Genomic DNA, 12,321 nt, shown 5'->3' with positions numbered 1-12,321 from the left:
GAGGGAGGTACTCCATGATGTCCCAGTGATGATGACTCCCGTTTACTTATGACATTGTTACAGATGTTATTTTTGTGTGGTAGAAGTGTTCTGATAGTTAAAGCATGGTGGTCCATACCTTGGATTGCGTCCAGGATGTCTGAGAATAGACTCTAAATTACAATCCATTTTGTCTAGCAATTATCTTTGATAAATAGGAGAAGGAAGGAAGGAGTATTAAACAGGCATATTATGCATAAAGGAAATGAGACAAAAGATATTTCAACATTCAATACACTAGGGCACCGCTTTTCGGCATTTTGCTTCTCTGCGTTCCGCTAATACGGTGGTTTTCAATTATATCCATGTTCATTATGTTTGGCGCTTGTTCTGCTTTTTTGGCGTTTTGCGGCATGACGCACAGAGATTGGAAAAGTTGCTTTTTAAAACTACAGTTGGGTTGATGGGAGTTGTAGTTCAAAAAAGGTGAGTCCGAGAAGGGAGTCGGGCATCATTTTATTGTCGGTGATTCAGTCTGTTTACAGCATTTGTGCACTCTGCATCTCTCTGTATTCTGGCAATTTTCCAAACTTTCAAAGGTTAAGGTTATTATATTATATTATACAATACTATTTATATATACTGTATATAAATATATATAAAATATATAATAATTTATAATATATAAATATAATAATATATATATAATAATATATATATATATAATTTATAATATACTATACTGTATAAATATAATAATATACAGTATATATAATAATATATTATATACAGTAATATAATAATATATAATATATATGTTAATTACAATGGCTACTAGTAGTACGAGTGATAAAAAAAGGAGTCGCAAGCCTCTTCTTTCAATGCCAAGTTACAAATGATTAAACTAAGTGAGCAAGGCATGTCTATGGCTGAGATAGGCCATAAGCTAGGTTTGGCGCACCAAACAGTACAATTGTGAACGCTAAGGAGAAAGTGTTGAAGGAAAGTGTTGAAGTTCATAGGCTACACCAATGAACACTACAGTTATAAGAAAACGTGGTAGCCTTATTTCTGACATGGAAAAACTTTCAGTGGTGTGGATTGAAGATCAAACTAGTCATAACGTGCCTTTAAGCCGAGCCATCATCCAGGGCAAGGCCCTAAGTCTCTTCAATGCTATGAAGGCTGAGAGAGGCGAGGAAGCTGCTGAAGATAAATTTGAAGCTAGCAGAGGCTGGTTTAATAGGTTTAAGGAAAGAAGCCATCTCCACAACATCAAAGTGCAGGGTGAAGCAGCTAGTGCTGATGCAGTAGCTGCAGAAAGTTATCCACGTGAGCTTTCAAAGATCATCGAAGATGGTGGATATACTAAGCAGCAGATTTTCAACATGGACGAAACTGGCCTATATTGGAAGAAGATGCCATCTAGGACTTTAATTGCTAAAGAGGAGAAGTCAATGCCTGGCTTCAAAGCTGCAAAAGACAGGCTAACTCTCTTGTTAGGGGTTAATGATTGCAGGTTAACACCTATGATGATTTATCACTCAGAAAATATTAGGGCCCTAAAGAAATATGCAAGAGCTTGTTGTTGTTATGTTGATTACGACTTATGGCGACCCTATGAATCAGTGACCTCCAAGAGTATCTGTCGTGAACCACCCTGTTCAGATCTTGTAAGTTCAGGTCTGTGGCTTCCTTTATGGAATCAATCCATCTCTTGTTTGGCCTTCCACTTTTTCTACCCCCTTCTGTTTTTCCCAGCATTATTGTCTTTTCTAGTGAATCATGACTTCTCATGATGTGTCTAAAGTATGATAACCTCAGTTTCATCATTTTAGCTTCTAGTGACAGTTCTGGTTTAATTTGTTCTAATACCCAATTATTGGTCTTTTTCGCAGTCCATGGTATGCACAAAGCTCTCCTCCAACACCACATTTCAAATGAGTTGATTTTTCTCTTATCCACTTTTTTCACTGTCCAACTTTCACATAGAGATCGGCAATACCATGGTCTGAATGATCTTAACTTTGGTGTTCAGTGATACATCTTTGCATTTGAGGGCCTTTTCTAGCTCTCTCATAGCTTCCTGCTCCAATCCTAGCCTTCGTCTGATTTCTTGACTATTGTCTCCATTTGGGTTAATGACTGTGCCAAGGTATTGATAATCTTTGACAAGTTCAATGTCCTCATTGTCAACTTTAAAGTTACATAAATCTTCTGTTATTACTTTAGTCTTTTCGACATTCAGCTGTAGTCCTGCTTTTGTGCTTTCCTCTTTAACTTTCATCAGCATTTGTTTCAAATCATTACTGGTTTCTGCTAATAGTATGGTATTGTCTGCATATCTTAAATTATTGATATTTCTTCCTCCAATTTTCACACCTCCTTCATCTTGGTCCAATCTCGCTTTCCGTATGATATGTTCTGCATACAGATTAATCCAATTCAAAAGCTTGGATGACTGGCAATCTTTTCTCAAATTGATTCACGGACTATTTTAAGCCTGCAGTTGAGGCTTACTGCAAGGAAAAGAAAATTCCTTTCAAGATTTTACTTCTTGCAGACAATGCCCCTGACCATCCTAGAGTTCTAATTGGTTTGTACAAGGAGATAAATGTTATTTTTCTACCTACAAATACAACTTCATTGCTGCAGCCTATGGACCAAGGTGTAATTGCAGCGTTTAAGTCCTATTACCTCAGAAGAATGTTTGCTAAGGCTAGAAATGCCTTAGACAGCAAAACAGTAGCTGGGCAAAGAGAAAATAGATTAAAAGCATTTTGGAAAGGCTTCACAATTTTGGATGGTATAAAAACTATTAGAGATGCACGGGAGGAAGTTAAAGAAACAACATTGAAAGGTGTTTGGTAAAAGCTAATTCCCACATTTATGGACGATGGACGATTTTGAAGGCTTTGAGAATCCAGTGGAGGAAGTTACTACAAATGTTGTGGAAATAGCAAGGGAATTAGAATTGGAAGTTGAGCCTGAGGATGTGGCAGAATTGCTTGTATCTCATGATGAGACCCTAACAGATGAAGATCTGACTGAAGAGCAAAGAAGGATGTTTTGCGAAGAGGAGTCCCATCCTGATGATAGTCCTGCTGTGCCTAGAGAAATGACAACGAAGGAATTGGAAGAAGCTATCAACTGTATAGAAATGGGGATGGCAGCTTTTGAGGGGATTGATCCAAATTTTGAAAGACGTTCTAAAGTGAATGCAAGCCTTCTAAACGGTATTGCATGCTATAAAGAAATTCTAAGGGAAAGGAGATGGCACATCATGAGGCAAAGTTCATTGCTTTCCTACATTAAGAAAGTACCATCGTAACCTTTGATATCAACAGCTAGCCTTGAACAATCTTCAATATCAACAGCAAGAGCTTCATCCAAGTCTCCACCATCAAAACATGATGAGTCGGATGATGGAGACTTGGATGATTTGGAGTCAGATGATGAAAATGTGCCAGCTGTAGGGGCAATGGAGAAGGCTCACCATGCAACGGAGAGCCAGCCGGCCTCGCAGCCCTGAACGGCAGTGGCACCCCCCGGCTGCAACACCAACTGTGTGGAGCGGCCCCTGTCACGCATGCTCCGGGGGGATGACGCCAAGCACTTCTCTGCCCAGAGAAGGCTCCTTCACCTCCTTCATAGCCATTGCCGCTGGAAAGAGTGACTCCCTCCCTTCGCCAAGCTGCTGGAGCTGGATGCGGCGGTGCGGAGAATCACAGTACAAGGAAGCTCCTGCGCTAACCTTTGCATTCACCGGAATAACACCTGCATCAGCCCAACCCGCTCCTCAGCACCGTGCCAGGAGACCCAGCAAGGATAGAAGCGCTGCAGCCAACACTCAAATAGAAGGTAAGCATGTGTGTACTGTATACTGTAAAGTATTGTCCTGCCCAGAGTGCAAGTCACAAGACGGAGACGAGGATGAAATTAATTCTTGTTTTATTAGAGTAATTGAAACATCAAAGGCAGCACACTTCATAGATTTAGCTATGCTAACTCACTACTGTCCCTAACTAAGCTGCCTAAGCATACTCTGCAGCATGTGAAGAAAGTTGACTCAGCACCCAGATCAGGGGGGCACTGCCTTAAGTAGGGAAGGTCTTCACCCGTAATCTCTGACTCCTTCGAAGACTCTCCCTCTGACCAAAGCGCTTCTTGCGACATCTCACCTGGGGCGAGAGGGGGCGCGCCTCCGCTGGCTCATCTGACAGTACAGGCTCGATAGGTGCCAGCTCAGCTTCAGGAAGCGGGGAAGCGTTTGAAGTGTCAGGAGGGGAGCTCAGGGGAGTGGAGCTGGCACGCGCACCAGGACATTCCCCAATGGCTCTTTTGGGGTGTCTGGAGGTGGAGCGAAGTCTTCTTCAGCAGGAGAACTGTCTGTGGGAACTGGCACAGTGTCAACCACACCCCCTCCCTCAATGTCCTCAACAGTTTCAACACCCTCTGATTCTTCCCCTTGCCCTAGCTGAGGGAGCTGATGCTCATCCAGCCCCCCTCCTTGATCCCCCTGAGGGAACTGGGGCTCCACAAGTATTCACTTTTCATATCATTTTTGAGGCCTAGCTCTATTGCGTATTGTGTAAACATGTTATTAGGCATTCATTCTGCTTTACGGAGATTTTCGCTTTTCAGCGGGGGTCTGGAACCTACCAAGCCATATGAGTGGGGCCCTACTGTATCGTGAAATCAAGTGGTGGTGATAATATACCAATGCCAAGTCTTTCTTATAGTGATTTGTATCCACATGGAGTTATCAATTGTGCTTATAAAAGTCTATATATAAAGTGAGAGCTGCATAAAACTGCAGATCTAGATCAAGATTTTATCTTTACAGATATAATTTTTAATTTTTTTTTACACCCCAGTCATCAGAAAAAAACTGTTCCAGCATTGTCCCAGGATTCCCAGATCTGGGTAGGTATTACATAGGGAAAACCTGTTAAGATTTGGGGTCCTATCCACCACCTTGTTTGTGTAAACATGGAAACAAATTCAAGTTATTGGGGGTGGGGTGGAGCCAAGAGGAAAGAAAGGAAATGGCTAGACAGGAACTGGTACCTCACTGGATCTTCTGGGAGTGCTTCCTGTTTTCATCAGCATAAGGAGGAGTGTGACAGGACATTGCCCAAAGTTCTGTGATGTAGTTAGCCCCTGTCACTTAGCAATTTAGCTAAAGTGTCCAGAAGATGTATTGCAATATAGATGAAGGCTGGGGAGGGGCTGTAGCTCAGTAGCAGAGCACATGGTTTGCATGAAGAAGGGCCCAGGTCCAATCTCCAGTTTTTTCAGGTAGAGCTGGGAGAGAATCCTGTCAAAAACCCTGGAGAGTCTCTGCCAGTCACTGCAGACAATACTGAATTGGATGGACAAATGATTGACCTCATACAAGGCAGCTTCCTGAATCTCAAAGCAGAATTTATTGCATGTGGATGTAGAGATCCTGTACCAACCAATGCAGAGTACTGGACTGCAAATCTATATACAGACATTTTGAACTTAGCTCCCAATTACTTCAAGGTGGGATGTTATTAATCCTGATCTTGACATGCATATTCCACAGGCTCAAAAGAAGCTGTCAAACATCCAGCTATTGATCGAGATGTACAGAAAATGTCTACAATGAATGCATTTTTCATTATTTGGATTAAGTGAATCAATTTACTTTGCTGTGGAGGAGGCAGGAGAAGTGTATGTGTAGCACGGAGAGATTGCTGATAGCTATTAAATAAGCAGATAATGGCCATTTCTAATATATTCCCCCCTCTTTGCTCTGTAGAACTTAAAAGTAAAGGACTTTTGCTGTTCTGATGTTAATTTAGGCCCACAAAATGATGGCACCATAATTAAACCCACTTCTAAAACATGAAAGGGATACTATGGTAACTTCAGATGTTGTCTAGATGCAGTGACTGAGGAAGTACAAGTAACTCATGCTTCCTTATCTCCTTATGCTTCTGGGTTACATCTGAAGGGGTAGATGTGCATTTCACCCTGGTATTGGTAGTATGTGCATCTCTTCATGGGGATGGAGAGAGAGAGAGAGAGAGAGAGAGAGAGAGTCATCCCCATTATGACATGACCCAGAAGTGTGTGGGGAAGAAGCATGAGTCACACTTCCTTTCTTGCTCTTTCTGGAGACTGTAGAATGGCAATGTCGTCTTCTTTCCATGAATGTCATGGGGTCCTCTATTTGAAAGTGGTTGAAGTCCAGTTGAAAGATAAAGGACCATAACAAGGGAGAACAGAAGTCTTGAAATTGCCCATCAACCAACTAGACAGCAGAGCAGGCACATAGGTCACTTCCCCAATATGATGAGTATTGTATTTCTAGCGTCAATTATACTATTCCCCTCCCCTAAAGCTACCTCTATGCCTATAATTTATTTATTTATTTAATTAATTACTTGTTTATTTATTAAACTTCTATCCTGCCCTTCCTCCCAGAAGGAGCCCTGGGTGGCAAACAAAGAACAAAACACTGAAAACATCTTTAAAACATTTTAAAAATAACATATTTTTTTAAAACCTTTTTTGAAAATCTTTAAAAACATCTTAGAAAGTTATTCCGACATAGATGCATACTGGGCTAAGGTCTCTATTCAAAAGGCTTTTTGAAAGATGAAGGTCTTCACTAGGCACTGAAAAGATAACAGAGATGATGCCTGTCTAATATTTAAGGGGAGGAAATTTCAAAGTGTTGGTGTCACAGCACTAAAGGTCTGCTTCCTATGTTCTGCAAATGGACATATTGATAAGAGATGTCCTTTAGGAGCACCTGGAATTTGGCCTGGCAGCTAATGGGCAGCCATTGCAGTTCTTTCAGCAGCGGGGTGACATGTTGGCGAAACCCTGCCCCAGTGAACAGTTGTGCCATTGCATTTTCCACCAGCTGCAGCTTCCAGACCAACCTCATACAGCACATTATATGATGCAGCCTGGAGGTTACCACTGTATGGACAATGGTGGTCAGGCTATACTTGTTGAGAAATGGCCACAGCTGTCTCACCAGCTGAAACTTATAAAAGGCACCCCTAGCCACTGAGGTCACCTGGGCCTCTAGCTATCCAGGAGCACCCCCAGACTACCAACCTGCTCTTTCAGAGGAAGTACTACCCCATCCCAAGCAGGCAATTCACCAATTATCCAGATTCAGGAACCACCTACCCACAGTGCCTCCATCTTGCTAGGATTCAGAGTCAGTTTATTGGCCTTCATCCAGCCCACCACCGAATGTAGACACTGGTCCAGGACTTGCATAGCCTCTCCCATGCAAATTAGTCTATGCAAGTTTTATGCAGACCTCTTTTTTGGTGATGCATTTGCTCTTTTTTTGGCAATTCATAAGTGGACACCACAGGAGATAATCCAGAACAGGCCGCAGCCTTTATGGCTACAGTGGCCTCTGTAAAATTATATAAACCTAATGGCCTGTTACAAACTGTACAATGTCTCCTTAGTTTCATAGTGCAGTGTACCTTTCACTCATTCTCAAACTCTATAAATTAGCCATGAAGAAAACATGCAACCCACCTACTTCCTTTACTCTAGTGCAAATCCAAACCCAACCTAGCATCGTTCTCTACTTAATCACTGCTACGATTACATGACAGGACGTGTGTAATACAAAACAAACTTTTCAGCAGGATTGAAACTATGCCTTCTGTAATTCTTGTCTCCTCTTCATGTACACCCTGCTGAAGATGTGATTACTTTTTCCCATTACTGCTCCCTTTCCCTTCCACTTCCTCACACAAATACACTTGTCTTGCCAACATGAACAACTCTTTTCAACATTCCTCCCCCAGAATTTTGTACTGGTGCTGCAAGAAGTGCCTGATGCTGGTGGCTCCCTCTCCTCTCCCTTGGTGAAGCTTTGATTAATTCAGTGTCACCATTTGTTTGATCTGGTCATTTCTGTTTCTGGGGCTAGGTTGGTTTACAAACCTAGGAGCTTGCTTCAGTTAAGGACTTACTCTGTTCTCCATCTCCTACAGACACTTCATCCTTTACCAGTCAGTTGTTCTTTCTGTAACATGAATGGAAGAGGAAGCAGCAGCAGCAGCTCAGATGATTGAGTATGGTTTATTCAAAGAGAAACACATTTAGAAGGATTCTTTCCTCCTACTCTGACAGAGGTTGTCTGCAGGTCAGAGTGTGTGTGTGCAGATTGAATCACAAGGGAGAATGGAAACAGTCAGGACAGGCGGGGGGTCTTCCTTCACCTTTTCTGCCTTTCTTGTTTCTCTTTCTTGCCAAATGCAAAATCTTTCAAGAGTCTTGATGGACATTTTTGAAAGCACACACCCCAGCGTTCTTTTCTCTCCTGCACAGATTATCGAATCTCAGTGCACCATAGTATAGCCTTTGTGTATATAAAGAGCTGCCCTAGAGTAGCCCTTGCGAGAGCCCAACCGAGGTCACGTCTGTGCACTCCTATATCACTTTAATAGTCATGGCTTCCTCTAAAGAATTTTGGGAACTGTAGTTTGTTAAGGGTACTGAGAGGGTACTCTCACAGAGCTGCAATTCCCAGCATCCTTAACAAACTTCAGGGGATTCTTTGGGGGAAGCCATGACAGATAAAGTGGCATAACAGTGCTTTAAATGTATGGTGTAGATGTGACCCCAGGCTCCTTTTTTGTTCAGCAGTAGTAAAACTGAGACATGTTTGTCTCCTGCTGGTGACATTCCAACTGCCAATCCACTTCTTTCAGCCCCCACCAAGCAGGTAGAGTGTGTGCAGTAGCTGGAATCCACTACTCATAAAATGTGATCTAACAAACTCTCCAGAAGCTCAGAGATAACACCTGACACAGTAGCATCCCCACTGCAATAGCCTTATACTGTAAGACCATTAGCTCATCCAGTTCCTACTATCTTCTTTGATGGGTAGCTGCTTCCCAATCAGCTTTTTCAGTCCTCCCTAGCTGTGTTTTTTTTAAAAAAATGCCAAAGACTGATTCTGGGACTTTTCCCTTGCCAAATATGTATATGTTCAGACAATTTGTTCTACTACTGAACGAGGTGATGTTCCATTATCAGCTGAGGGAAATGTGTGTGATTACACTTGTTTTCTTTCCAGTTATAACACTGGATGGAAAATGGCTAATGAACAATCAGTGACTTTTGAACAATTGTTTGCTTGCATTAAAGAATTGAGAAAACGAGGAGACAGCAAAGGACTCTCTGTTCAGGCAGAGAGAGGTAATTGAATTGCTTCTTGCTATTGTCCACACAATGGGTGACATCCATTATTATTATCCACTAAGAGGCAAAAAACCTTGCGGTTTAAGAATGTACCTATAGCCAACAGATATTTCTATCAAACTTTCAAAAGCAGGGAAATTGGGCAGCTATAGTGAATGCACCAGTGGAGCAGGAGACCTCACCTTCTCTCTGAGATATTGTATTGCCCTACATATTTGTAAAAATGCAAACACAATTTGGATTGTCATTCACAGTTCAATCCACCTGCTGTGTAGCTTGGAAGAATTTGGTAACATGTGCCTCTGAGCATATGGTGAATGGTGGCAACACCATGCTTAGGAAGGGTGAAACTTACCATGGGGGGGAGAGGATAAGGGTGAGGGAGGGAGGGCTGGAATGGAGAGGGGAGGAGTGGAGAGTCCTCTCAAATATGCCCTACAGATTGGTAAAAATGCAAACACAATTTGGGTTGGTTTTTCACAGTCCAATCCACTTCATCTGTAGCTTGGAAGAATTTGGTAGCATGTGCTTCTGAGTATATGGGGAGTGGTAGCAACACCTGCTGTCTCCAAAGATGGAGAATTACATTTTTGTATGTTTTTTGGTGTTCTTACTTTGGTTCTTTCCTGTGTTACTACTGTTTCTACAGAGCATCTAACCTCATATTTCCCTCATGTATCCTAGAAACCTGTGTCATATTTATTTTTATTAATTTCAAAGCCTTTTTATCGCTCAATGTCATATGACGGTGAAGACAGACTTTTGTGTTTCAAATTGGAGGTTATGTTCTATTTCTGTTTTGGGTGCATTAACAGTTGACTCTGAAACTGCAGTCTGATGTAAAATCAGACTGACTACAATATGTTGCTACTTAAGCAATGACTCTAGGTGTTAGAAGAAGCAAAAATGGTCTGCCCAAGATGCAAGTTTTCAGCCTACTATGCTTAAACCACTCCACTTAAGGAAAGATGGGCATGGTCAATTAAAAACATAGAGCACACCTAGAATTTTGCTAGAATATATTTCACCTCCCACTGTCTGATCTTGTGCAAACTGAGACACTCCTCATGTCCACTGGAAACTATTCTACAGAATACTTAGCACCATTTTTCCAGAAATGTTTTTGCAGTTTTTCTAGTGTTGCAAAGTGTTGCTGTGTACTTCACATATTCACAGAAACAGAAGAAAAGAAAATGATTTACTATAGGAAAGTTCACTAAAATTGCAATGTAAAACAAACATATTTAAAGTGACCATCTGAACTATATCAACTGTCTTAATATTGTTGCTTCCTCTCTGCTAAGACAAGATCAGCACAGCACATGTCTTGTTTTTGTTATTTTGGCTTATTGCAGGTGTTGCCACCACTCACCATATGCTCAGAGGCACATGTTACCAAATTCTTCCAAGCTACACAGCAAGTGGATTGGACTGTGAAAGACAAACCTAAATTGTGTTTGCAATTTTACAAATTTGTAGGGCAGTCCAATATCTCAGAGAGGAGGTCAGGTCTCCTGCTCCCCTGGTGCATTCACTATAGCTGCCCAGTTTCCCTGCTTTTTAAAGTTTGATAGAAATATCTGTTTGCTATAGGTATGTTCTTAAACCACAAGGTTTTTTGCTTATTAGTTAATTTTTCTGATTTTTAATCCAGGAGGTAAGAAATGGGGGATGGGGAGGAAAAGCAGAGGGGAGGGGAGGAAGGAGAGGAGAAGGGCAGGTTTGATCATTTGCATGTTTATTGAGTTCAGTGGGATTTACTCCTGTGCAATCATGCTTAGTATATGTAAAATTTACCATGGGGGAGGGAGGGCTAAAGTGGGCAGGGGAGGAGGAAGAGGGGAGGGGAGGAAGAAGGGAGGAGGAAGAATGAGGGGATTGGAAAGGGATGGGAATGGGGAAGGGGGAGGGAAGGGGCAAAAAGGAGGTGATAGGAGGGAGGAGGAGGAGGACAGGACAAGTTTGATCATTTGCAGCTTATTGAGTTCAATGGGATTTACTCCTGTGCAATCATGTTTAAGATAGGTAAAACTGACAATGGGGGAGGGCAGGGAGCAGGGGAAGGAGGAGGAGGGGACTAGGATAGGGGAGGGGCAGGAAGAAGCAAGGGGGAGGGGATAGGAGGGAGGAGGGGAGAGGGCAGGTTTGATCATTTGCATGCTTTTTGAGTTCAGTGGGATTTACTCCTATACAATCATGGTTAGGATAGGTGAAACTGATCTGGGGGAGGGGCAGGGAGGGAAGGCAGAGGGAAGAAGGGAGAGGGGAAGAAAATGTGTGAATGGGCACTGGGCAGAGTTTGAAACTAAAATCTCCTGAGAAGTGCACAACTTTCTAAGGGCCAAACTAGACTTCATGGCAAATCTGTGGCTCTGACCAAAGACAGCTGCTTCATATCTCCCTATCACAATAACATCTAGTAGAACATACTTGGTGGCGATGTCACATCTTTCCACATTACCATACCCCAGGACCATATAATTGACCCCAAATGACAGGTGGCAGGGAAATGCCAAATGTTGTGATGTTATGACATAAGTTAGATTCTACTCAAACAAGAGTTGTGGCTATTTCTGTTAACTGCTGTAAGTTTGCTGTAATGCAGGTTTGGAGAACATTTGATAGTGCAGATGTTGCTGAACTACAACTCTCATCAGCCACAGCAAGCACAGTCAATGGCTAGGACTGATGGGAGTTGTAGTTGTTTAACATCTGGAGAGCAAAAGGTTCCCCACACCTGTTTTAGAACACAAAGAAAGTGTAGCTTGGGAAGATCTATTTTTTTTAGGAGCCTTGGAGCTCTGGGTGCCCACATCAGTGGTCTTCTATATGTTTTCTCCCCACTGTGTGATTCATGAACCCACATCATCAATGTATATTTTCTGAACCTAATGCCAGTTTATTTTCCATTATGCCCTATAGTGATGGATTCTGATTACCATAAAAAATGGAGATACTTGAAGAATAGACAGCTTTACAAAAAGTTCAAAATTTTGAGGAGGCAATATCATACATAAAATGTACCAGTTTACATCTTTTAAGAAAATAATAGCACTTGTTAACAATGGAGATAATTATTGTTTCTCAAGGCAATCTCTTCTCTATTCAGCCATAGCAAAGACA

General features: G+C 41.9%; 1 pseudogene; it reads left to right on the top strand.

Annotated features, from left to right (window-relative positions):
• Positions 1 to 444: 444 nt before the first annotated feature.
• LOC133384192 (tigger transposable element-derived protein 1-like) lies at positions 445 to 3,310 on the top strand (annotated as a pseudogene).
• The last annotated feature ends 9,011 nt before the right edge of the window (positions 3,311 to 12,321 follow it).

Source organism: Rhineura floridana, chromosome 4, assembly GCF_030035675.1.
Source record: "Rhineura floridana isolate rRhiFlo1 chromosome 4, rRhiFlo1.hap2, whole genome shotgun sequence".
Taxonomy (NCBI): domain Eukaryota; kingdom Metazoa; phylum Chordata; class Lepidosauria; order Squamata; family Rhineuridae; genus Rhineura; species Rhineura floridana.
The sequence above is the reverse complement of the archived record's forward strand: the minus strand, read 5'-3'. Positions and strand labels throughout refer to the sequence as shown.